Source organism: Somniosus microcephalus, chromosome 9 (genome assembly GCF_052327205.1).
Source record: "Somniosus microcephalus isolate GS21.2 chromosome 9, FLI_Smic_1.0, whole genome shotgun sequence".
Taxonomy (NCBI): domain Eukaryota; kingdom Metazoa; phylum Chordata; class Chondrichthyes; order Squaliformes; family Somniosidae; genus Somniosus; species Somniosus microcephalus.
Window position 1 is genome coordinate 233602240 of NC_140995.1, and position 26999 is coordinate 233629238.

At 53.2% G+C, this 26999-nt stretch overlaps 1 protein-coding gene across 1 annotated transcript in view; it reads right to left on the reverse strand.

Moving 5' to 3' along the window:
* disp1 (dispatched homolog 1 (Drosophila)) overlaps positions 1–26549 on the reverse strand; it is a 300779-nt gene extending 274230 nt beyond the window's left edge. The window contains exon 1 of the mRNA XM_085998018.1: positions 26458–26549. The gene's annotated coding sequence lies outside the window, so the exon portion shown is untranslated. The remainder of the gene's footprint in view (positions 1–26457) is intronic.
* Positions 26550–26999: the final 450 nt, after the last annotated feature.

Consider the following 26999-nt stretch of genomic DNA (forward strand, 5'->3'; position numbering starts at 1 on the left):
GTCAATATTATGGAATTCCCTACCCAATACCATCGTGGGAGATCCATCACCACAAGCACTGCAGCAATTCAAGCAGAAGGCCCACCATCACTTTCTGAAGGCAACAAGGGATGGGAATAAATATGACTTTGCCAACATGGTCCATATTCCCAGAATGAAAAAATACTAATCTTCATGTGCAACTCATTTGAAAATTTTCTTACGCCCAAGTGCATACAGCAGCGACTCTATGGAAAACAAGTTGATACATTATCGCTGTTTTATTTCAATGAGTATCTGGAAACAGGAATTCAATATTTCTCTCAATGTACCCGATCATCTACTTTTAATGCTACATCAATGCACCAATTTGTTTTATATTATTAATCCTATAAACCTCAAATTAACCCTTACAAACACAATTTTAAGTAAAAATAAAAATAAAAGACCTGGTTTGAAAGGTGCGAGAGATGATCAGGGAGTGGCGGATAGTGATGTCAGGCTTAGGTTTCAAAAGCCTACAAATTGCAGGAAGAGCTGACGGAGGAGCAATGATCCCTCTAAGCTGCGCGCAGTAATCTGCAAGGCAAGGTACTGCGCCGGCCGCTCCCAAGGTGCCGCGCCGGCCGCTCCCAAGGTGCCGCGCCGGCCGCTCGCAAGGGACCGCGCCGGCCGCTCCCAAGGGACCGCGCCGGCCGCTCGCAAGGGACCGCGCCGGCCGCTCGCAAGGGACCGCGCCGGCCGCTCGCAAGGGACCGCGCCGGCCGCTCGCAAGGGACCGTGCCGGCCGCTCCCAAGGTGCCTCGCCGGCCGCTCCCAAGGTGCCGCGCCGGCCGCTCCCAAGGTGCCTCGCCGGCCGCTCCCAAGGTGCCTCGCCGGCCGCTCGCAAGGGACCGCGCCGGCCGCTCCCAAGGTGCCGCGCCGGCCGCTCCCAAGGTACCTCGCCGGCCGCTCCCAAGGTGCCGCGCCGGCCGCTCGCAAGGGACCGCGCCGGCCGCTCCCAAGGGACCGCGCCGGCCGCTCGCAAGGGACCGCGCCGGCCGCTCGCAAGGGACCGCGCCGGCCGCTCGCAAGGGACCGCGCCGGCCGCTCGCAAGGGACCGTGCCGGCCGCTCCCAAGGTGCCTCGCCGGCCGCTCCCAAGGTGCCGCGCCGGCCGCTCCCAAGGTGCCTCGCCGGCCGCTCCCAAGGTGCCTCGCCGGCCGCTCGCAAGGGACCGCGCCGGCCGCTCCCAAGGTGCCGCGCCGGCCGCTCCCAAGGTACCTCGCCGGCCGCTCCCAAGGTGCCGCGCCGGCCGCTCGCAAGGGACCGCGCCGGCCGCTCCCAAGGGACCGTGCCGGCCGCTCCCAAGGGACCGCGCCGGCCGCTCCCAAGGTGCCGCGCCGGCCGCTCCCAAGGTACCTCGCCGGCCGCTCCCAAGGTACCGCGCCGGCCGCTCCCAAGGTGCCTCGCCGGCCGCTCCCAAGGTACCACGCCGGCCGCTCCCAAGGTGCCTCGCCGGCCGCTCCCAAGGTACCGCGCCGGCCGCTCCCAAGGTGCCTCGCCGGCCGCTCCCAAGGTACCACGCCGGCCGCTCCCAAGGTGCCTCGCCGGCCGCTCCCAAGGTGCCTCGCCGGCCGCTCCCAAGGTGCCTCGCCGGCCGCTCCCAAGGTACCGCGCCGGCCGCTCCCAAGGTACCGCGCCGGCCGCTCCCAAGGTACCACGCCGGCCGCTCCCAAGGTGCCTCGCCGGCCGCTCCCAAGGTACCGCGCCGGCCGCTCCCAAGGTGCCTCGCCGGCCGCTCCCAAGGTACCGCGCCGGCCGCTCCCAAGGTGCCTCGCCGGCCGCTCCCAAGGTACCGCGCCGGCCGCTCCCAAGGTGCCTCGCCGGCCGCTCCCAAGGTGCCGCGCCGGCCGCTCCCAAGGTGCCGCGCCGGCCGCTCCCAAGGTACCGCGCCGGCCGCTCCCAAGGTACCGCGCCGGCCGCTCCCAAGGTGCCGCGCCGGCCGCTCCCAAGGTGCCGCGCCGGCCGCTCCCAAGGTGCCGCGCCGGCCGCTCCCAAGGTGCCGCGCCGGCCGCTCCCAAGTTACCGCGCCGGCCGCTCCCAAGGTGCCTCGCCGGCCGCATCCCAAGGTGCCTCGCCGGCCGCTCCCAAGGTACCTCGCCGGCCGCTCCCAAGGTGCCGCGCCGGCCGCTCCCAAGGTGCCTCGCCGGCCGCTCCCAAGGTGCCGCGCCGGCCGCTCCCAAGGTGCCTCGCCGGCCGCTCCCAAGGTGCCGCGCCGGCCGCTCCCAAGGTGCCGCGCCGGCCGCTCCCAAGGTGCCGCGCCGGCCGCTCCCAAGTTACCGCGCCGGCCGCTCCCAAGGTGCCTCGCCGGCCGCTCCCAAGGTGCCTCGCCGGCCGCTCCCAAGGTACCTCGCCGGCCGCTCCCAAGGTGCCGCGCCGGCCGCTCCCAAGGTGCCTCGCCGGCCGCTCCCAAGGTGCCGCGCCGGCCGCTCCCAAGGTGCCTCGCCGGCCGCTCCCAAGGTGCCTCGCCGGCCGCTCCCAAGGTACCACGCCGGCCGCTCCCAAGGTACCGCGCCGGCCGCTCCCAAGGTACCACGCCGGCCGCTCCCAAGGTGCCTCGCCGGCCGCTCCCAAGGTACCGCGCCGGCCGCTCCCAAGGTACCTCGCCGGCCGCTCCCAAGGTGCCTCGCCGGCCGCTCCCAAGGTGCCGCGCCGGCCGCTCCCAAGGTGCCGCGCCGGCCGCTCCCAAGGTACCGCGCCGGCCGCTCCCAAGGTACCGCGCCGGCCGCTCCCAAGGTGCCGCGCCGGCCGCTCCCAAGGTGCCGCGCCGGCCGCTCCCAAGGTGCCGCGCCGGCCGCTCCCAAGGTGCCGCGCCGGCCGCTCCCAAGTTACCGCGCCGGCCGCTCCCAAGGTGCCTCGCCGGCCGCTCCCAAGGTGCCTCGCCGGCCGCTCCCAAGGTACCTCGCCGGCCGCTCCCAAGGTGCCGCGCCGGCCGCTCCCAAGGTGCCTCGCCGGCCGCTCCCAAGGTGCCCGCGCCGGCCGCTCCCAAGGTGCCTCGCCGGCCGCTCCCAAGGTGCCGCGCCGGCCGCTCCCAAGGTGCCGCGCCGGCCGCTCCCAAGGTGCCGCGCCGGCCGCTCCCAAGTTACCGCGCCGGCCGCTCCCAAGGTGCCTCGCCGGCCGCTCCCAAGGTGCCTCGCCGGCCGCTCCCAAGGTACCTCGCCGGCCGCTCCCAAGGTGCCGCGCCGGCCGCTCCCAAGGTGCCTCGCCGGCCGCTCCCAAGGTGCCGCGCCGGCCGCTCCCAAGGTGCCTCGCCGGCCGCTCCCAAGGTGCCTCGCCGGCCGCTCCCAAGGTACCACGCCGGCCGCTCCCAAGGTACCGCGCCGGCCGCTCCCAAGGTACCACGCCGGCCGCTCCCAAGGTGCCTCGCCGGCCGCTCCCAAGGTACCGGCGCCGGCCGCTCCCAAGGTACCTCGCCGGCCGCTCCCAAGGTACCTCGCCGGCCGCTCCCAAGGTACCACGCTGGCCAATCTTTTGAAATACCGCATGTGCGCAAAATTTTAAAGGGACCGCACAGAGAAATAAACCGGCCATGCACAACAAAGACAATTTAGAGGGAACATTGCTGAGGAGTTTTATCAATTTTGAGGTCCTGGGAAAGAATGAATTAAGGCTAGGAGATTGTGTCAACAGTGAGGATGTAGGGAGGAGGAAGAGCTTGCAGGCTGCCTTATTTGCAGTTTAAGAGGACAGTTACTCAGTACCATGTATAGAAGATTTAGTATAGAAGATTGAGAGGCGATCTAATCGAGATGTTTGAAATTATAAAAGGGATTCGATAGGGTTGATATGGGGAATCTATTTCCTCTGATGGGGGAATCCAGAACAAGAGGGCATAATCTTAAAATCAGAGCTACCATCTAGAAGTGAAATCAGGAAGCACTTTTTCCTCACAAAGGGCAGTGAAAATCTGGAACTCTTTCCTCTGAAAGGCTGTGGTTAATTAAAAAATGTTAAAGACTGAGATTGAGAAGAGATTTGGTTAGATAAGGACATCAAGGGATATGGAGCAAAGGTGGGTAAATGGAGCTGCGGTACAGAGCAGCTATATAAATGCACATTATAGTAGTTGCAGTAACCATGATCTAATGGAATGGCGGAACAGGCTCTGGAATTTTAATGCCCCACCCTGAAAGGATTGTGGAAGCAGATTCAATAGTAACTTGCAAAAAGGAATTGGATAAATACTTGAAAAGGCTATGGGGGAGGAGCAGGGGGTGGGACTAATTGGATAACTCGTTCAAAGAGCCGGCACAGGCACGATGGGCCGAATGGCCTCCTCTGTTCTCTATGATTCGCCTGTTCTTATTACACAGCTCCTTCGGATAGAGCTGCTTGGTTATGTAGAAGCTGCATGGATAAAGCGTTACAGACCGATGGCCGACAGAAAATAAACAAAGTGCTACTCGCAACATTAAGGTAATACGAGTGAAACAAGTGGGGGTATTTTCCGTAAACTTGATCCTCAACACATATCCCGTTCACACAAATCAAATGATTACTAACTGCTTAAGCACTTTAAAACCACGTTTTCAGGCATGCACAGCATTCTGGCTGTGTTGTAAGATCAGATAACATAACTTCTCAGTGGCAGCTCAAGACTGGAGAGGTTGCTGATGAACAGAGACGAGTGCCTTGTTTTCAAATCCCTCCATGGCCTCGCCCCTTCCCATCTCTGTAACCTCCTCCAGTCATACAACCCTCCGAGATCTCGGCGCTCCTCCAATTCTCGCCTCTTGTGCATCCCCGATTTTAATCGCCCCACCATTGACAGCCATGCCTTCAGCTCCCTAAACTCTGGAATTCCCTCCCTAAACCTCTTCCCCCCCCCCCCCCCCCCCCGCCATTAAGACGCTCCTTAAAACCTACTTCTATGATCAATCTGTCCTAATATCTCCTTATGTGGCTCAGTGTCAAATTTTCTTTGATTGCGCTGCTGTGAAGCATCTTGGGACATTTTACTATGTTAAAGGCGCTATATAAATACAAGCTGTTGTTATTGAGACATACCAGGATCATTTGGTTATGCAGTTTGGTGTGTGAGATTACTGCTGGTGCAAATAGGTTTAATATTATTGCATTTGCATAAATTCTGATGCATTTGGCACTCTGCATAATGCCAATGAATTAAAGTTGCATTGGCTGCGCGTGAGCCTGCGTGCAAACCAGCGGCCTGGAGATCACATGTACTGTTAAAAACCTCGAACTAGAGCTGTTGATACTTAATGATCATTATCAAAACTACAGGCCACATGCATCGTACACTACAATACCTGGCTGGAGTCATACCTAACACAAAGGAAGATGGTTGTAGTGATTGGCGGTCAATCATCTCAGCCACAGGACATCACTGCAGGAGTTCCTCAGGGCAGTGTCCTAGGCCCAACCATCTTCAGCTGCTTCATCAATGACCTTCCCGCCATCATAAGGTCAGAAATGGAGATGTTCGCTGATGACTGCAGAGTGTTCAGCGCCATTCACTGCTCCTCAGATAATGAAGCAGTCCATGCCCGCATGCAACAAGACCTGGACGACGTTCAGGCTTGGGCTGATAAGTGGCAGGTAACATTCGTGCCACAGAAGTGCCAGGCAATGACTATCTCCAACAAGCGAGAGTCTAACCACCGCCCCTTAACATTCAACGGCATTACCATCACCGAATCCCCCACTATCAACATCCTGGGGATCACCATTGACCAGAAACTTAACTGGACCAGCCACATAAATACTGTGGCAACAAGAGCAGGTCAGAGGCTGGGTATTCTGCGGCGAGTGTCTCACCTCCTGACTCCCCAAAGCCCTTCCACTATCTACAAGGCACAAGTAAGGAGTGTGATGGAATACTCTCCACTTGCCTGGATAAGTGCAGCTCCAACAACACTCAAGAAGCTCGATACCATCCAGGACAAAGCAGCCCACTTGATTGGCACCCCATCCACCACCTTAAACATTCACTCCCTCCACCACCGGCGCACCGTGGCTGCAGTGTACAAGATGCACTGCAGCAACTCGCCAAGGCTTCTTCGGCAGCACCTCCCAAACCCGCAACCTCTTCCACCTAGAAGGACAAGGGCAGCAGGCGCATGGGAACAACATCACCTCCAAGTTCCCCTCCAAGTCACACACCATCCTGACTTAGAAGTATATCGCCGTTCCTTCATCGTCGCTGAGTCAAAGTCCTGGAACCCCCTCCCTAACAGCACTGTGGGAGTACCTTCACCACATGGACTGCAGCGGTTCAAGGAGGCGGATCACCACCACCTTCTCAAGGGCAATTAGGGATGGGCAATAAATGCTGACCTTGCTAGCGATGCCCACATCCCATAAACGAATTTTAAAAATACCAGAAAGAAACCTTCCATTGTCAAAGTTTCAAGATGCCAAAGTATTAGCACAGTGCCAAGTGTAGGTAACTCTAGTCAGCTCCAGCAGTTACAGTGAGAACTTTACTAGCGCTCTGTTGAATAGTTTGACAGACATGAACAAATCTTTTCACATGAAGCCTGATGAAATCACGCAGGGATAAAGTCATGAAGTTAGGGCAAATATTCTATTAACGTCAAGTCACCATTGAAAAATAGTCCGTTGACAACCCCGAAAAACATTTTAATTTCCTGTTATTTTCAGCCACAGACAGGTTTCCTGTTGTTAAAAGTGAGTACAAGTACTCACACGAGACAGGACTTTGCCAGTCCCATGGAGCGGTCTAATGGTTAATAGGACTCTGCAAACACAACATAAAAAGACATTTACAGTGGCAATCCACTTAACTGAACACCACTTAATCAAATGCAGTCTGTTATATGAACTGGTTGAACTTCCCAGTGCTTGACAGGTATAATTATTTCCTCATACTGCTCCAGGTTTCAAACTGAGCAAATACAGTTTCAAAACTAGAATTAATAAGCAATCAGTTATCCAAATTATTCACTTACCCGAGTGGGGCATTTCCCAAAAAGTGTTTGGATAAACAACAACCCACTATCACCACTAAGTAGGGTTGGATCTTGCAGTCATTTAATACTATAAAAGGGGGCAGATTTGGCTGTTATTTTAGCTGAGAGAGAATATGCTGCAGGACCACAGTGATCCCGCACGCCCACAGAAAATTGTATCCCACGATTAGATTGTCAGTGGAGAACCTTAATTTTACATTCAAGATATCCGGCACAAGTGGATTGCTTACCAGTCACCATTAGATCGTTTAACTTTCTACATCCAGGTAACAATGTAGGTTTTAGGGTTAATAGTACAAAATGACTAGGTTAGGATAACTTAACATGAGCAGAAAGCGTCATGGGTTAACTAGCATAGAGAGGTGCAGTATGTGCCTAAAACATTGCTTTACAGAGTAAGTAGCCCGAGCAAAAGACAGCTGGTGTAGTAATTAACTCTCTTCCCACAGACAATAGAGCTTCAGATGAGAATTGTATCACATGACTTTAGGAGTGTACAAGTTTAAAATAGTTAAGCGGGGTTACTACCGTGGAAACAGAAGTATAATGGTGAACGTACTGAACATGGAAACCGTGAAAAGATAACCCTACTAGGCTGACACTTCAGTGCAGTACTGACGGAGTGCTGAACTGTCGGAGGTGCGTCTTTCGAATGAGGCATTAAACCGAGGTCCCGTCTGCCTTCTCAGGTGGACATAAAAGATCCCACGGCATTACTTCAAAGAAGAGTTATCCCCCGATTCCTGGTTAATATTTATCCTTCAACCAACATCATTAAAACCCATTATCTGGTAATTGTCTCACTGTTGTTTTGTGGAACCTTTCTGTGAAGGAGAGAGAGTTCACAACATTTTTATTCTGTACATTTGTAGTATGAGGGGAAAATTCATAGAATGGTTACAGCACAGGAGAACATTCGGCCCGTCGTGCCTGTGCCGGCTCTCTGCAAGAGCGCTTCAACTAGTCCCACTCCCCCGCCCTTTCCCCATAGCCCTGCAATTTTTTTCCCTTCAGGTGCTTATCCAATTCCCTTTTGAAAGCCGTGATTGAATCTGCCTCCACCACCCTTTCAGGCAGCGCATTCCAGATCCTAACCACTCGCTGCGTAAAAACGTTTTTCCTTGTGTCGCCTTTGGTTCTTCTGCCAAAATCACCTTAAATCTGTGTCCTCTGGTTCTCGACCCTTCTGCCAATGGGAACAGTTTCTCTCTATCTACTCTGTCTAGTCCCCTCATGATTTTGAACACCTCTATCAAATCTCCTCTCAACCTTCTCTGCTCTAAGGAGAAAAACCCCAGTTTCTCCAGTCTATCCATGTAACTGAAGTCCCTCATCCCTGGAACCAGTCTTGTAAATCTTTTCTGCACCCTCTCTAAGGCCTTCACATCCTTCCTAAAGCGCATTGCCCAGAATTGGATACAATACTCCAATTGAGGCTGAACCAGTGTTTTATAAAGGTTCATTATAACTTCCTTGCTTTTGTACTCTATGCCTCTATTTATGAAGCCCAGGATCCCGTAAGCTTTTTTAACTGCTTTCTCAACCTGCCCTGCCACCTTCACCGATTTGTGCACATACACCCCCAGGTCTTTCTGTTCCTGCACCCCCTTTAGAATTGTAGCCTTTAGTTTATATTGCCTCTCCTCGTAAAATGAGGACCTTGTGGTGTGCAAATTGGCTGCCAGGTTTCCCTACATTACAGCAGTGATTACACTTCAAAAAGTACTTTATTGGCAGTTTGGGCGCCTTGACATTGTGAAAGGCGCTATATAAATACAAATTTATTCTTGCTTTTTACTGTTTGCATTACAGAACCAGACAAAAGCAGCTTCTACCATTTTTCAGATAAAGAGAACAGCGCGTGGTGCTCTGGTTACATTATATCCTGTGGACAAAAGCAGGCAAGGTGACAAAGAAGGGTCAGGTGACATTGATGGGTCACCACAGGTAATAACAGTAACAGTATACTGGCATGAGGTGATCAGCTGGAACTGAAGATACAGGAGTTCAAGCTTGGGGCGGCCAAAATTCCACCCAGCAGACTGGCTCCATGCAAGTAATGGGGATGCATATGGCTTGCGTGTTTACTATGATTGATAATAAGATAAGGTAGAGGACAGAAAATCTGCTAATCTTATAGTTCTTACTAAAGTTGCTGACACTAGACACTTGAACCTATTGATTATAAGATTAGCCAGAGTAGCTACAGCTCTCTCATTACTGGGTAAAATGAGGATTAGAAATTCAGTGGGCAAGCACTTAAGTAGACCAAGGCATTCCCCCCCCACCCCCAGAGAGAGTTTGGGGTGGGGGAAGAGAATGTCACCAACTAACGGGAGCAAACACTATGGTGGCTAGCTAGAAGGTCTGGTGTGGAGATGCCGGAGTTGGACTGGGGTGGACAAATGTAAGAAGTCACACGACACCAGGTTATAGTCCAACAGCTTTATTTGAAATCACAAGCTTTCGGAGCGCTGCTCCTTCTTCAGGTGAAGTGGAGAAATGCATAAAGACACAGCTTATATAGTCAGAGAATCATGTCAGATGTTTACAGGTAACCTTTCCAACTGCCATTTATCACACCTCGGCAGAGAGATAATCACAGCAGTCAAAGGTGTGAATGGTGTCCAAACAGGTCAGTCAGGGAAACATTACATCAAAAAACAATGAGGTGGGATCACAAGGGGTCAAATATTGCAGATGCTGGGGTTTGTATGAAAAACAAAAAAAGACAAAAAACATTTTTTTTTTTTTTTTTTGGGCTGGAAATCACAGCAGGTCCGGCCGCATCTGTGTAGAGAGAACAAGCCAATGTCGACTCGAGTCTGGATGACCCTGCATCAGGTGGGGTTACATGTAGCGTGACATGAACCCAAGATCTCGGTTAAGGCCGTCCTCATGGGTGCGGAACTTGGCTATCAGTTTCTGCTCGACGATTTTGCGTTGTCGTGTGTCTCGAAGGTGACCTAGGGGCCATGCATCAGCCCAAGACTTTGACTGCAGAAAGAATATAGTGTGGAGGAGACTGCACAGGAAAAGGAAGAAAGACTTACCTTTATATATCATCTCTTAATCTCTCAAAAACATCACAAAGCACTTTGAAGTGCAGTGCCGATTGCGTAGGCAAAATCAGCAGTCATTCCCACAAACAGCAATGAGATGAAAGACCAGTTAATCTGTTTTTGTTGGGGTTGTTTTTCTTTTAAAGAGGGAGGAATGTTGGCCAGAACACCAAGAGAATTCCCTGCTCGTCTTTGAAATGGTGCCAAGGGACATTCACTATGTAAACGAACAGGCAGACAAGGCCTCTGTTTAAGGTCTCATCAAAAGACTCTCTCAGTACTGCATTGGTTCCCAACCTACATTATGTGCTCATGCCCTATGGTGGGCCTTGAGCCCACAACCTTCTGTTTCAGAGACAGAGAGTGCTACCAACTGAGCCAATCTGATAGAACAATGGTAAATGAGACAAAAATAAGTTACCAGAGAGAAAAAACAGTCCCCTGTGTATTAGACAACACCACACTAGGGGGGAGAAATTGGGTATAGCCCCGTTTGGGGCGCTAGTCCTGGCGATGCGCAAAGTTTAGCGCCAGGCGCAATTTAGCGCGATATTGGGTTGCAGCGCCCCTGAAGGTGATTGCGGCGCTAAATCAGGCGCTGCACGATACTCTTAAGGCGCTAACCCGGCGGCGCAACCCAATTTCGCGGCGGCGGGGCGCAGCGCAGGTGCTGTCAATAATCACTTTCCCCGAGACACACTGGCGCCGGCCAGCTCTTAAAGGGGCGGGTCATCAGCCACAGGCACAGAGGATAGCCCTTGTCCCCGAGAAGCCAGCCTCCTGGGTGAGCCGGGGCCTGGAAAAGGTCTGCAACAGAAGTCTGGCGCAGGATGAAGGCGCCGTGGCTGCTGCCTGGGAACTGCGCATTCACTGCGAGGATCAGCTGTCGGTGGTCACAGACCAGCTGGACATTCAAGGAATGGAACCCCTTGCGGTTGCGGAACTCCTCCGGATTCTCTACAGGCGCCCGCAAAGCCACGTGCGTGCAGTCAATGGCACCCTGCACCATGGGGAAGTCCGCTACTGCAGCGAAGCCCTCTGCGCGCTCCCGCTGCTTGTCCGGGGTCATTGGGAAAGAGATGTACTGCCGCCTCCTTTTAAACAGGGCATCAGTCGCTTGATGGATGCAGCAATGCACCGCAAACTGCGAGATGTTGGCTATGTCCCCAGTTGCGGCCTGAAAGGGGCCGCTTGCGTAGAAGTTTAGGGCAACAGTCATCCTCACAGCCACCGACAGAGATGTCCTGCACCTTATCTGAGGCTGCAGAACTGGCTGAAGCAGGTGGCACAGCTCAGTCACCACCTCCTTTCTAAAGCGCAGCCTTCTGATACACTGCTCCTCCGACATGTTCATGTAGGAAAACTGCTGTCGGAAAACCCTGGCAGCGTAAGGTCTGGTGTGGCGACGTCTGTTGGTCCTCCACCGTCTGGCCATGCCTGCCCCTCTCTCCCTGCGTCTCTGTGCCCTTTCCAGGTGATTCAGCAGCAGGACGTTCCCCTCCAATGCAGCCCCCATAATAAGTGCGCAAAGAAAGTTTTGCCGTTGGAAATGCTCACCAAAGCAAGGTGATGGTCAGAGGGCTGAAGTTCCTCTGCCAGTGCTGGCTCAGTGGTGAAATGGCGCGCAGTGTGCAGCCCAGCAACTCTCTGTAACTCTCGAAGAAGTTGTGAGCCAAAAAGGCTGCTGCTTTTAAACCACACCAGTGACCTTTAAATAACGCCCCTCCAGCCCGAGAGCGACTGGGGAAGGCTCCAGGTAAGCTGTCCTTATTAGCGCCAGGCGCTATTGAGGGGGGCGCCACTGAATTTCCGGTCCGGGGTGCCCAAAAGGCGTTGCACACTCAAATGACGTCATGATCTGCCTGCGCCCGTGAGCGGGCGCTAAGATTTAGCGCCGGCGCTAAATGTATGCTCAATATGGGGCAAGGCGCTGGGTTCACTGCGCCTGGCCGAAAATTGGCTAACGCCCCACTTCTTGGCCTCTTTAGGCGCTAATTGGAGACGCTACCAACTGAATTTCTCCCCCTAGGAGTGTTACCAGCCCTCGTACCAGAGAATTACCAGAGGTTATTCAGGAAGAGTTTGCAGGGCAATGAGGAAAGAGCGAGGAGTGGGACTAACCGAATCGCTCTTTCAATGAGCCGGCACAGGCATGATGGGCTGAATAGTCTTTGTCTATGCTGAATGTCCTATCGCAAACCTTGGGAAATGGATAAATATTTGAATAATAAAAATTTTAAAGGGACTAAGCTGATAGCTCCATCAGCACAGGCGCAATAGGTTGATTAGTCTCCATCTGTGGTGTAAAATTATTTGACTTTATACAAAGAACCTCAGCAACCCTGTTCAGTGTTTCCGATTCTGATCATCATATGGTGACCTCAGCTGGAAAGTGGATGTGTAGAGACTGGGCTTGGCTTCCCCCACCATGGTCAAAGAGCCTATCAACACTTAATACCTCAAACAGTAAAGGGCCACTTGGGAAGGGTCCTGAAGGGCAACTGACAGCCATGGAACAGAGTGAGCGAGTCGGCCTGCACAGGATGCAGGCAGCTGAGTTTTAAACAAGTTGGAGTTACTGGAAGGTGGACGATGGAAGGAAAGCACTGACGTAACCGAGTCTGGAAGAGACAAAAGCACGGGTAAGGATTTCAGCGGTGAGGTGGCTGAGGTACAGGCAGAGACGGGCAATGCTGTGGAGGTGGGACTAAGTGGTCTTGGTGATAGAGAGAATGTAGGTTATGAAGCTCAACTCGGGGTCAATCGCAACACCAAGGGTGCGCATGAGCAGACAAATCAAGAGGAAGGATTCTGAAGTATCAAAAGGTGTCAGTTAAATTAGCAATATGATCATGTTCAAAATGTAGGAGAAGGAAAATAGACTTTAATGTTAGCAAATACTGTATTAAATCTCCAATCTGATGTAAAGTACTTCAATCTTTTCTGTTGTATTAAATTATATTATATGATGATATCCCTACAATAGTACACATATATTCTGATTTAATAAAGCTTTCTGATTACTCCGGAAAAAGCTGACTAGTTGTTATAGTACATTAAGCAATTGTCCTATTTATCAAACCACGGAATTGATACGTATAGAGACAGGGTAATGGATGCTTAGGAAGAGAGATACAAGAATGTACAGGAAACTCTCGATTTACCGGCACCTAAATAACCGGAAATCTTTGTTAACCGGCAAAACTCAGGAGTAGGTTCAGGTAAGTTTTACTTCATATTAGTGGCAGTTCCTGGATCTGTGGCTGTGTAACTGGGGTTCCTGCACTTGTTGCTGAACAACAGGGATGCTTGGTCTGTGGCCGGAGTTCCTGCACATGTTGCTAAGCAACAGGGAAGCCTGGATTTGTTGCTGTGTACGGAGCTCTCGTACCTTTTGTGGTAAACCACTTTTATCGTTACACTATAGTTATCACTGTTGTATTGTTATCACCGTTATCACTGTTGTATCACGATACGAGGTCGCCTCTTGTCGCGCTGTTATACCTGGGCTGACCACCTCCGACTCCGCCCATGGCTCCACCTACCTGCCCAGGTATAAAGGTAGTCGACTGGCTGGTATTCCTCCTTGTTGGACCCGATCACCCACGAGGGTGGGCTCTGTTATTTAGTCAATAAAAACCTTTAGTTACGTTCCTAACTCGTCGCTTTTTATTGGACGAATTGATAGGTATATCAATTTTATTGACTAAATTTTAAAGATGTCTACTACTGGCCAGCCAGAAGCCCTCCCAGAAGCACAGCCACAGCAGCTTTCAGACACCGGGCTACACCAGCCACACCAGCCGGCTTGGCTGCAAGCCCTCAAACCACCGTACCTGGATCTAAACCCACAGGCAGCAAACTCAGCCCTCAACTTCAAACACTGGCTGGACTGCTTCGAATCCTACCTGGAAGAATCCGGCGCCCCGCAGAGATCCAAACTAAGACTTCTGAACGCCCAAGCGAGCCCGAGAGTATACGCACTCATCCAGGATACGACTACATACGAGGCCGCTATCAACCTACTGAAACAGCAGTACCGCAGCCCGGTAAATTACATGTACACCAGGCACCTCCTAAGATCCCGCCCGCAACAGCCAGGAGAGTCTGTAGCTGAATTTTTACGGGCGCTAAGAGCACTCGGCAGGAACTGTGGGCTAGATTTTCAGTTTAGGCAGTTTTGGGGCGCTAGCTTTAGCGCCCGCCCGAAGTTAGCGCCCGCCCCAAAGTAGCGCCCCGTTGCCGGGAATTCAGTGGCTTCGCCCTAAGAGGTTGGTGGAGCGCTAAAAGAGGCGTTCCACTACTCTCTTTAGGCGCTAAGCCGGCGGTCCAGAGGGATAGCGCCCAGGCGGGGCGCAGCACGGGTGCGGTCATTTTTGCACTGACAGCAGACCCCGTGGTGCCGACCAGCTCTTAAAGGGGGAAGGGACGAATTGGTCTGCTGCCACGCCCTGCACACTGCAGCCTTGCAAAGAGGCCTCAACACTACTGCTCAGCCCCAGGGAGTCATGGCAACGCCAGAGAAGGCCCGTCAGCGTGCCCTGCGCTTCTCAGAGGGTGATCTGGACATCATGCTCACAGCTCTGGAGGTGAGGCGCAAGATCTTGTTTCCAGACAGTGGGAGGAATCCAACCCACCACGACTACACCAAAGCCTGGAAGCAGATCGCCCAGAGGGTGACGTTCACCGGCGAGGCCCCCAGGACCCACACACAATGCCGTAAGAAGTACAACGATCTGACCAGGATTGTGAGGGTGAGTAGCCTTTCCAGTCTCCTCCTCATTCTTGCATGTACACCTGACATGATGGGCAAAGGGACCTGAAAGTCCTTTTGGCCAGCCCTCAGCCAGCAGCATTGGGACAGTCATGAGCATCAAATGGCCATTCGGCACTCTACACTTTGGCCAAGCTATTCCACCATGGGAGGCAGTGCACACTACATCAGGGCTTCACTCTGTCCAAGCTATTCCACCATGGGAGGCAGTGCACACTACATCAGGGCTTCACTGCGCACTTACAGCCCGTCCTTTCTCTTGCAGGCTAAAGTAGCGTTTAATCGCCAGGCCCGTGCCAGGGGTGGCCGCGCCAAGCTGCAGAAGCTCACTCGGCTGGAGGAGCGCGTGTGTGTGCTCATGGGAGCACGTGTGATTGTCCCCACAGCGTGCGGTGTATCCGACCCTCCACTGCCCGGCAATGGTAAGGACCTCGCCTTTTGGCCCTCTCGCGTCGCACTGGCCCATCCGAGCTACCTCCTTTGCCACTGTCCCACCAATGCGCTGAATCCCACCAGTCCTAACTCCCTCGCTGACGCCGTCTCCTCACTCTGAAGCTACTCTTGTGCATTCCTGCTTTCAGCTGGTGACGACCAGGACCCTGAGGCTGCCAGTGACAGCACCTCCAACCAGGAGGAGGAGGAGGAGCAAGCCGGACCTTCGGGGGAACAGTCACGTCCCGCAGGAGAGGAGGAAATGCTCGACACCTCCTCACTGGACGAGTGCCTGGAGGAACTGTCGCAGGGCAATGCAGCTTCTGGGACCAGTGGCGTCCAGCCACCCAGCAGCCGTGCGCGTGGCCCGCGGCCTTCCCCCCAAAGGGGGGAAGGATCAGAGGGGAGTGCTGCTGCTCGGCACACTCGCCGTCACCAACGCGGCAAGGGTCCCCTAGTTCGGCCCCCTCCTCCCCAGCGGGAGAGTCGCGACTCCAGTCCGGACACCTTCACTTCGGAGGAGGTGCGGAAGCTCGATCAGATGGCCGACGACTCGGACCGGCGCCACACGGAGCTCATGAGCGTGGTGGGGCGCATGCCTGAGGCCATCGAGTCGCTGGCGACCAGTGTGCGCGAGTTCGGGGCAGCAACTGCCGCGACTGGCCGCATGCTAACTGATGCCGTCAAGACCCTGGCGGATGTGATGCGCGCGCACACCAGGACCACAGGGCCACTCACTGCTGCCACACGCGCTGTCTCAGGCAGGCATCGCCAGGGCAGGCGCCGCGCTGGACCATCCCAGCAAGCCGGCCGTCGGCTGATTGCTGCGGATCCTGCAGTGCGGGCCCGGCCGAGTGCCACCGCGCCACAGCACCAGCCAGCGCATCCCAGACGCCAGCTGGCCCACATTGCACCATCCGTCGCCGCCATTCCCCCTCTGGGGCGTCAAGGGCAAGCGGCTGCAGCTGATGGTGGCCAGGCTCAGGCGCGCCACTCAGGAGACGGCCCCTCGAGGCCCAAACGCCGTGTAGGCCGCCCCCCAGCGGCATCTGGCGGAAGGGCATCTGAGCCTCAGGCGCCTTCCCCCAGCCTCGCAGCAGCCACTGGGCAGAGCTTGCGAAGGAGCAGCAGGCAGGGCAGGGGAGGCAAAATGCTGGCCAAGGTCTCGCCCTCGCGGGCCACTCAGTAGAGGGTGTGGCCAGCTTTCCTTTAATATGGCGGTGGCCATCTTTATTTTGCCCATGGTTGTGCTTTTGGAGGGCTTTTTTTTTGCGTTAGGCCGACGTTGAGGCCCGGTTTCAATAAAGGTGGAGTGGCTCCTCCCCAGTTTGTGGGAGTGAGTCGTTTGTTGGGCTTTTTGTGGGGCCCGTTTATTGTTTTTGGGGATTCATGTGGGAAGGGCTTTTCATTTTTGTTTAATAAAAAATTATCTTTATTCATGCAGTCTCCATGGTTGTTCTTCTTAGTGTTTGTTGGCTTCGCCGGCTGAGGGCTTGCGGAGCGGCTGCATTCATCTTCCCTCATGGCCCCTGGCCATTCCCTGACAGGGGGCTTAGAAGTACCGTGTAATAAGGTGGCATCGTGCGGCCCTTGGCCCTGGTCGCTCCCTCCTGGGAACGTACTCCTGCTCCTCCTCCTCCTCCTCCTCCTCCTCCTCATGCTCCTCCTGCTCCTCCTCCTGAGGTGCTGGTCCAACGTCAGGTGGCAGTGCCTGAGTCCTGCGGATAGCCAGGTTGTGTAGCATGCAGCAAACCACCACAAATTGGGAGACCCGGTCCGGCGAATACTGGAGAGCTCCTCCGGAGCGATCAAGGCAGCGGAACCGCTGCTTGAGGACCCCAATAGTTAGCTCGATGATGTTGCGGGTGGTTTGATGGCTCTCGTTGTAGGCCTCTTCAGCAGCGGTCCTGGGCGCGCGGAGCGGGGTCATGAGCCAGGTGCACAAAGGATAGCCTTTGTCCCCGAGTAGCCATCCTCTTGGGGGAGGCTGTGCCTGGAACATGTCATGCACAGTACTCTGCCGCAGGATAAAGGCATCGTGGCTGCTGCCTGGGAAGCTGGCATTGACTGCCATGATGCGCTGCTTGTGGTCACAGACCAGCTGCACATTCAGAGAATGGTAGCCCTTCCTGTTGCGATACTGCTCGCCATGCTCCAGAGGGGCCCGCAAAGCCACATGCGTACAGTCAATGGCGCCCTGCACCAAGGGGAATTCCCCGAGTCTGGAAAATCCCAATGCGCGCTGATGCTGGCTCTCCAGGGCCATGGGGAAGGAGATGAATTGGCTTCTCCTTCTGAACAGTGCTTCGGTCACCTGGCGGATGCAGCGATGCGCGCCGTACTGGGAGATGTTTGCTATGTCCCCAGCAGCGTATTGGAAGGAGCCGGTGGCATAGAAGTTCAATGCCACTGTCACCTTCACTTCCACCGACAGAGACGTCCTGCACCTGAGCTTTGGCCGCAGATCTCGGCGAAGCAGGTGGCAGATCTCTGCAATCACCCCCTTCCGGAATCGGAGCCTTTTAACACATCGCGCGGCACTCATGTTTAGGTAGGAGCGCTGCTGGCGGTATAGCCTGACTGGGTAAGGCCTACGTGGCCGACGCCTGTAGCCCCCTCTGCCTCTAGCCAGGGCTGCCCCTCTCACAATACGTCTGCGAGCCCTACGGACATGGAGCTGCAGCTCCGCGTTGGCACCCCATGCAACCCCCATCAAATCCTGGCAAACACTCTAATTTCCAAATGGCCACTTGCAGCGCTGTTGCCTGAGTCCAAAAATACCTGGCTCTTGCTGCTTGAAACCAGTTAGCTATCCTCCTTGTTGTGTCTCCAGAAATGCGTTGCACAAGACTGTTTTCTGAAATAATGGATGGCCTTTATACTGGAGAGGACGTTCCCTTTAATTAGCGCCCCCCGGGGCCCGCGCTGGTTGTGTTGCGTTCCTTTTTCCAAACGCTCCGGCCGCCCGCCGCACAATGGGGCGGTCCGACTGAAGTTTGCAATCGGGGCGGCCAAAGGGCGTTGCACGAGGATGTGACGTCATTTTCTGCGCGCGCATCCGGGCGGGCGCTAAACTTTGCGCCGGCGCTAACGGGCAACTTAATTTGGGGCGGGGCGCAAACTGCGCTGCGCCCGGGCGCTACACGCATAGCGCCCGGAAATCACTTCTCTTAAGGCGCTAACTGCTGGCGCAAGCGACTGAAAATCTAGCCCTGTGACTTTAAAGCGGTGACGGCTGTTGAAAATACGGAAGATAATATCCGCGATGCCTTTGTGAAAGGCCTACGGTCCGACTACTCACGGCAAAGACTGCTTGAAGCTAAAGACCTCGACCTGGACAAAGCTGAAGCCCTCGCTCTCTCCCTGGAGGTGGCCCATCAGGACCAGGAGGCGTTTTCCAGGTACTGCTCGCGACCCTGGGACTCGGGCCCGACCCCTACCGCAATACCCTTCGCATCGCCGCCCCCGGGACCTACCTCAGCGTCGGCGTCCCGGACCCGACCGGGCCCGCCACCCCCGGTACCGGCTCCGACATCGGGCACCCGCGATCGGGCCGCCGGCTGCTTCTTTTGCGGCCAGGAGAAGCACCCGAGGTCGCGCTGCCCAGCCAGGAACTCTATCTGTGCAACCTGCAGGAAGAAAGGCCACTTCTCTAAGGCCTGCAGGAGCGGATCTTCAGAGGCCAGCAGTGCCTCATGCGAACTGTGGGGGCGGCCATCTTCTTTCACGGCAACTGAGGCCAGTATCCCCACACGTGAGTCATGGGGGCGGCCATCTTTGATCAAGGCAACCGACCCCAATAGTGCCTCATGTGAGTTATGGGGGCAGCCATCTTCTCCGCCATTTTGTCCTACCTCGTGGGAGACGCCATTTTACCCACCACGCCCGACTGCCACCGTGCCCCGGACCCGACGACCGCCTCGCCCGCAGACGACAACGACTCGCTTACCTACACACTAGCCTCCGTCACTCTGGATCAAGCCCGCCCACACCACCTGTCCAAGTCGATGATGGACATCAAAGTAAACGGCCACGCCACGACCTGCCTGTTCGACAGCGGAAGCACGGAGAGCTTCATCCACCCAGACACGGTGAGCCACTACTCCCTCCCTGTCCTGCCAACGCGCAACCGAATCTCGATGGCATCGAGGTCCCACGCCACGGACATTAGCGGCTACTGTGCTGTGACCTTGTCGGTTAAGGGTACAGAGTATAAAAACTTTAAACTCCTCGTCCTCCCCCAGCTCTGCGCTGCCGTCCTACTAGGGCTGGACTTCCAATCCCACCTCCAAAGTGTAACCCTAGCATACGGTGGACCCCTCCCCCCACTCACAGTCGACAACCAGCGAAGGTTAAACCGCCCACCGCGTAACACCTGCAGCCTATCCACCCTCAAGGTGCCGCCACCTTCCCTGTTCGCTAACCTCACCCCCGACTGCAAACCCGTCGCTACCAAGAGCATGCGGTACAGCGCTGGGGACAGAGCTTTCATTAGCTCTGAGGTGCAGCGTCTCCTGAAGGAGGGCATCATCGAGGGGAGCAACAGCCCCTGGCGTGCCCAGGTCGTGGTCGTTAAGACCGGCGATAAAAATCGCCTGGTCATCGACTACAGCCAGACCATAAACAGGTACACCCAGCTGGACGCATACCCCCTTCCCCGCATATCTGACATGGTCAATCAGATTGCACAATACCGCGTATTCTCGACCATCGACCTTAAGTCGGCCTACCACCAACTCCCTATCCACCCCGAGGACCGCCAGTACACCGCCTTCGAGGCGAATGGGCGCCTATACCACTTCCTTAGGGTCCCCTTCGGTGTCACCAACGGGGTCTCGGTCTTCCAAAGGGAGATGGACCGGATGGTTGACCAGAACGGACTGCAGGCCACATTCCCCTACCTAGATAACGTCACCATCTGCGGCCGCGACCGGCAGGACCACGACGTGAATCTGGAGAAATTCCTCCGTACAGCCCAACGGCTGAACCTCACCTACAATAAGGAGAAATGTGTGTTTAACACCTCGCGCCTTGCCATCCTTGGCTGTGTAGTAGAGAACGGACTCATCGGCCCCGACCCCGAAAGAATGCGCCCCCTCATGGAGCTACCCCTCCCCCACTGCCCTAAGGCACTTAAGAGAACCCTGGGGCTCTTCGCCTACTATGCCCAATGGGTGCCCAATTATGCGGACAAAGCCAGACCCCTCATGAAGTCCACATCCTTCCCCCTTACGGAGGAAGCGTGCGCAGCCTTCTCCCTCATTAAGGGAGACATTGCCAAGGCCACTATGCACGCAGTGGATGAGTCCATCCCCTTCCAAGTCGAGAGCGATGCATCCGACTTCGCCCTAGCCGCCACCCTTAACCAGGAGGGGAGACCGGTGGCCTTCTTCTCAAGGACCCTACAGGGCCCTGAGATCCGACACTCGTCGGTCGAGAAGGAGGCCCAGGCGATTGTGGAGGCGGTACGATGCTGGAGGCACTACCTGGCAGGCAAACGATTTACCCTCCTTACCGACCAACGTTCGGTCGCTTTTATGTTTAATAACAAGCTGAGGGGCAAAATCAAGAATGACAAGATCTTGAGGTGGAGAATCGAGCTCTCCACCTACGATTATGATATCTTGTACCGGCCAGGTAAGCTGAACGAACCCCCCGATGCTCTGTCACGAATTACATGCGCCAGCGCGCAAAGTGATAGACTTCAGACCCTCCACAACGACCTCTGCCACCCCGGGGTCACCAGGCTTTACCACTTCATTAAGGCCCGCAACCTGCCCTACTCCATCGAGGAGGTCAGGACCATAACCAGGAACTGCCAGACCTGTGCCGAGTGCAAACCGCACTTCTTTAGGCCGGACAGAGCAAGCCTGATCAAGGCCACCCGCCCCTTCGAGCGCCTGAGCATCGACTTTAAGGGGCCCCTCCCGTCCTCTGACCGTAATGTGTACTTCCTCAACATTGTTGATGAGTACTCCCGTTTCCCCTTTGCCTTCCCCTGCCCAGACATGACCAGTACCACGGTCATTAAATGCCTGAACGACCTCTTCGCCTTGTTCGGGTTCCCAAACTATATACATAGTGACCGGGGCTCCTCTTTCATGAGCGAGGAACTCCGTCAGTTCCTACTAGCGAGAGGTATTGCAGCAAGTAGGACCACCAGCTACAACCCCCGAGGGAACGGCCAGGTGGAAAGAGAGAACGCGACGGTATGGAAGGCCGTCCTCTTAGCCTTAAAGTCTAAGGGCCTCCCAACCTCCCGCTGGCAGGAAGTCCTCCCGACAGCGCTGCACTCCATCCGGTCACTACTTTGCACTGCCGTTAACGCCACCCCCCATGAACGAATGTTTGTTTTCCCCAGGAAGTCGACTACGGGAACCACTCTACCAACCTGGCTGACCTCTCCGGGGCCCGTCTTGCTGCGAAAGCACGTGAGGGCCCATAAAACAGACCCCCTGGTCGAGAGGGTGAACCTCCTGCACGCCAACCCCCAGTACGCCTACGTGGCTTACCCAGACGGGCGGGAGGACACTGTCTCCTTACGAGACCTCGCACCCTCGGGCACTCCGGAGACACCACCTTTACCCCCCCCCACCACCCCCCCAATTCCAGCCCAGGTAGACGGCATGCCGGAACCCCACGAGCCTTCGCCGACCACGCAGACACCAGCACTAACACCGGATAATGCAGCACCGCCGCTGCGACGATCGGAGAGGCTTACGAGGCCTCCGGACAGACTGACATACCAGAACTGGTAGTACACTTCACCCCGCCGGACTCAAATCTAAACAAGGGGTGAATGTGGTAAACCACTTTTATCGTTACACTATAGTTATCACTGTTGTATTGTTATCACCGTTATCACTGTTGTATCACGATACGAGGTCGCCTCTTGTCGCGCTGTTATACCTGGGCTGACCACCTCCGACTCCGCCCATGGCTCCACCTACCTGCCCAGGTATAAAGGTAGTTGACTGGCTGGTATTCCTCCTTGTTGGACCCGATCACCCACGAGGGTGGGCTCTGTTATTTAGTCAATAAAAACCTTTAGTTACGTTCCTAACTCGTCGCTTTTTATTGGACGAATTGATAGGTATATCACCTTTTAACTATACCTCTCTGTAATCTGGACTTTTTGATAAACCGGCACCACGCCGGTCCCGTCGGTGCCGGATAATAAAGAGTTTCCTGTATTTCAAATCTTAGGAATTCTGATGTTATGAATCATGAAGCAGAGGCTTTGGTTTATGGACATTTACAGAACCCCAGATTAACTTAGAACAGTATCTAGCACCCTGTGTTGATTTTGAGGCGTCAGTCTTGCCTCTGAGTCTGAAGGTTCAGAGTTCAAGTCCCACTCAGAGACTTGAGCACAAAATTTACGTTGACACTCCAGTGCAGCACTGAGGTCTTGCAAATCTTAATTGTAGCAAAACATCAGTTTATTTTGGCCAATCATAGAATCATACGAACTTACAGCACAGAAGGAGGCCATTCGGAAGTGCAGTCGTGCTTAGACCCACCCTGTCGCTTTCTGTCCGTAACCCTGTAAGTTCCTCATCCTCAAGTATCTGTCCGACTCCTATTTAAAATTATTGATAGAATCAACTTCCACCACCTTTTCAGGTAGAACGTTCCAGATCCCGCCAACTCAGTGAAAAAATTTCTTCTCATCTCCTTCTAGATCTTTTGCCAATGATGTTAAATCTATGACTTCTGATTTGGCCCACTCACCAGAGGGAATAGTTTATCTCGATCTACTCTATCAAAACCTCTCATCAGCTTGACAGCCTCTATCAGGTCACCTCTTAACCTTCTCTGTTCCAAGGAGAACAGTCCGAACGTTTCCAACCTCTCCTCATAACTGAAGTCCCTCATCCCTGGTAACAACCTGGTAAACCTCCTCTGCACCCTTTCTAATGTCTTTACATCTTTCCTGAAGTGTGGTGCCCAGAATTGTCCACAATACTCCAGCTGAGGCCTAACCAGTCATTTATAAAATGATCTTTGTTTTTATATTCTATTCCTCTATTTATAAACCCAAGTAACCCAGATGCTTTTTTAACCACCTCATCAACTCGCCCTGCCACTTTTCAGGATTTGGGTATATGGACACTAAAGTCTCTCTGCTCCTCTAGACTTTTCAAGAAGGTGCCATTTATAGTTTACTGTCTTTCCATATTAGTCCTCCCAAAGTGCATCACTTCACACTTCTCCGCATTGAACTCCATCTGCCATGCTTCTGCCCAATTCACCATCCTGGCCAAGTCAGCCTGAAGTCTATAACTATTCTCATCATGATCTACTACTTCGTATCATCTGCAAACTTTATAATGCTGCTCCCTACACCCGAGTCTAGGTCGTTTATAAAAATTGCAGAGTTATGGACCCAAAACTGACCCTTGAGGAACACTACTGCAAACCACCTTCCAGTCTGAAAAACATCCATCCACCACCAATCTCTGCTTCCTGTCAGTGAGTCAATTCCATATTCATACCGTCACATTCCTCTTAATTCCTTGAGCTTCCATCTTCTTTATAAGCCTCCTGTGTGGCACTTTGTCGAATGCCTTCCAAAAGTCCATATACAGTATACAACATCTACTGCACTACCTGATCAACCTTCCCTGTTACCTCAAAGAATTCAATCAAGATAGTCAGACATGATTTACCTTTAACAAATCCATGCTGGATTTCCAAATGAAAGTTTATTTTATCCCTGATAATGGCTTCCAATAACTTCCCCACCACCGATGTTAGGCTGACTGTCCTGTAGTTTCCTGGTTTATCCCTCACCTACATAAGAACATAAGAAATAGGAGCAGGAGTAGGCCAATCGGCCCCTCGAGCCTGCTCCGCCATTCAATAAGATCATGGCTGATCTGATCCTAGCCGCCAATCTACTATCACAGAACCATCTCCGGAATCTAACAGAATTAGACACACGAAATAGGAGCAGGATCAGGCTACACGGCCCCTGGGCCCGCTCCGCTACCCACAGGGTCATGACCGATCCGAACCTAGACTCATGTCCAAATTCCTGCCCGCTCCCCGTAACCCTTAATTCCCTTTACTTCTAGGAAACTGTCTATTTCTGTTTTAAATTTATGTAATGATGTAGCTTCTACAGCTTTTTGGGGCAGCATATTCCATGGACCTACCACCCTCTGAGTGAAGTAGTTCCTCCTCATCTCAGTTTTGAAAGAGCAGCCCCTTATTCTAAGACTATGCCCCCTAGTTCTAGTTTCACCCATCATCGGGAACATCCTCCCCGCATCCACCCGATCCAACCCCTTCACAATCTTATATGTTTCAATAAGATCGCCTCTCATTCTTCTGAACTCCAATGAGTAGAGTCCCAATCTACTCAACCTCTCCTCATATGTCCATCCCCTCATCCCCGGGATTAACCGAGTGAACCTTCTTTGTACTAACTCGAGAGCAAGTATGTCTTTTCTTAAGTATGGACACCAAAACTGTATGCAGTATTCCAGGTGCGGTCTCACCAATACCTTGTACAACTGAAGCAATAGTGAATAGTGGTATAAACATTAGCAACCCTCCAGTCCTCCGGCACTACTCCAGTATCCAATGAGAATTGAAAGATCGTGACAATGCCTCTGCTATTTCTACCTTTGCTTCTTTCAGGATGCATTCTATCCTGACAAGGCAATATTTTTCTCCAGTTGCAATGGTGTCATCTCACTGTAGAAAAGATGAGTTCACTGCACAAGGGGACAGCAAGTTACAGTAACCAACAGAATTAATAAATGCACAGGCAATCTTCTACTAAATGAACTCAGCAGCCGGGCTGGAGGTAGGCGTGTTACAACAGGTCTCAACGTAACAAAATCAACTGGGTCTAGGGCCTCTGCTTCTGACTGCTGTCCACCGACTCCAGGTGAACATGTGCGAGTATGGATGTTGGGCGAGGGCAGCATTGGGCTCAGAAATGATATACTCGGCAGTGACATAGCCTCCAAAATGTCAGATGAGGTTTTGGGGGGGAGGGGGGATGTGGGTCAGACACTGACTCATGCTCGGGTCAGCTTCAATAGTTGAAGCACCTGTCAATAGTCGTCACTTAAACTGAGGCATGAAGAATGGCCTAAAGTGGAGGAAGAAAGGCCAGTGTCTGTGAAACCATAATCTGCCCGAGTCAGCACCTTCCACAAAAGGGGAGCAAATTAGAGCTGGGGAGGGGACGGTGACTTTTTTATCCCATTTTCAGTGAACTTGCCTGCTTTTCCTGAAGTCTGGTTTTAAGTATATTCGAGGTAGTCACAACTAAAGCACAACAACAAAACAAAGAAAGACTGGAGCCTTAAATAAAGGCAATGTGAACTCAAACACAATCCCATAAAACGTACAGGTTTGTGATAAACACAATCACATTTACCTCACTGAAACAATCTGCAGCCTTCATGGGTTAAGAATTTCAAGAGAACTAACAAAAAACCCAGCCATTACTTCATATGAAGCACTCCTTGCCAACTTGTAATATGAACGAGCCAACAGATGTACAACATTAAAAAAGCACAGGACATACCAAAAGCAGCATTCATTTGTCACACAGCTTAACTGGTCAGGCTCTATAATCCATTCCCATCATCCTACAACAGGCAGCTTCTTTACTCAGAAAAGCTGCCGTCAGAGCAGAACAAATGAAATCGGACCTCAAATAAAATCCTCTTTTTTTTGATGACTACAACTGTTCAACAACAAAGGAAGTGGCACCATCCAAGTTGGGTTTTTTAAATTAAAAATGTTATTAAAAAACTGAATATTTTCTTTACATTTGAGAGAGTAAATGAAAGGGACTGGGACATTTTGCATTGGCAAAGTGTTTCAAGTCAAATTCTGCAGCAAAACGCTTTCCAAAATCGGAAAATAAAACTGTCAATTCAGCACTTCCTTCAATCAGCTCATAAGAGATACAAAATTCAGTCTTATATAACAGACTCATCACTTCACAAATCAATATGTGGGGGGGGGGGGCGGAGGTGCTAAAATTAGTGCAAATACTAACATGCCACGATTGGAAAAGTGGGCCACTATAGACAAGTAAGTGAGCTGAAACTAAATGTTTCAACAGAATATATATAGGTGCCAGTTCCTCTAGCCATGTTCCTCTTCCCCCTATATCCTCACTGCTCAAATTCAGGCTATTTACACCGTATCCTACTTTCATTTTCACGTTAAGATGAGCTCCTTACCTCCATCAGTCTTCCCCTCTTCCTGCAATCTGCAGCATTTTAAACCCCCAAGCTCAGCATCACCTAATCACTGCTTCTTTACCTCTTCTGCTCTCCCACTCTTTCCAACACCGGACGATGGGCCTTGACCCTCCACCCAAATTCCTCAATAAAAAAGGGTCATGGCCAAAATTGCTGACATGGTGTGTCCTCGATCACTGTTGAGCTGTCAAAGGGGGAAAAGAGAAAGGAGAGTGAGCAGGTCATTTACAATTAAATATCTAGATGGATACTTCCCCAATGGCTTAGTTGGTAAAGCCAGCATGAAGGTGAGCCGAACGGACCAGGAAGGTCCCAGATTTGATTTCCAATCTGTGCAGAGTTATCTAATCTTGGCTGGGGTAGCAATAGAGACACAACCATTGGCTTCAACACTGCTGGACTAGTAAGGCAAAGTCTACCAGTTATCCAGTGATTCTAGTCAGAAACTGTGCATCAGTTAAGGGCAGGTTCGGGTTCAGTTGAGATACCCTGCCACAGTCAAATAGGCTGTAAAATTGGGG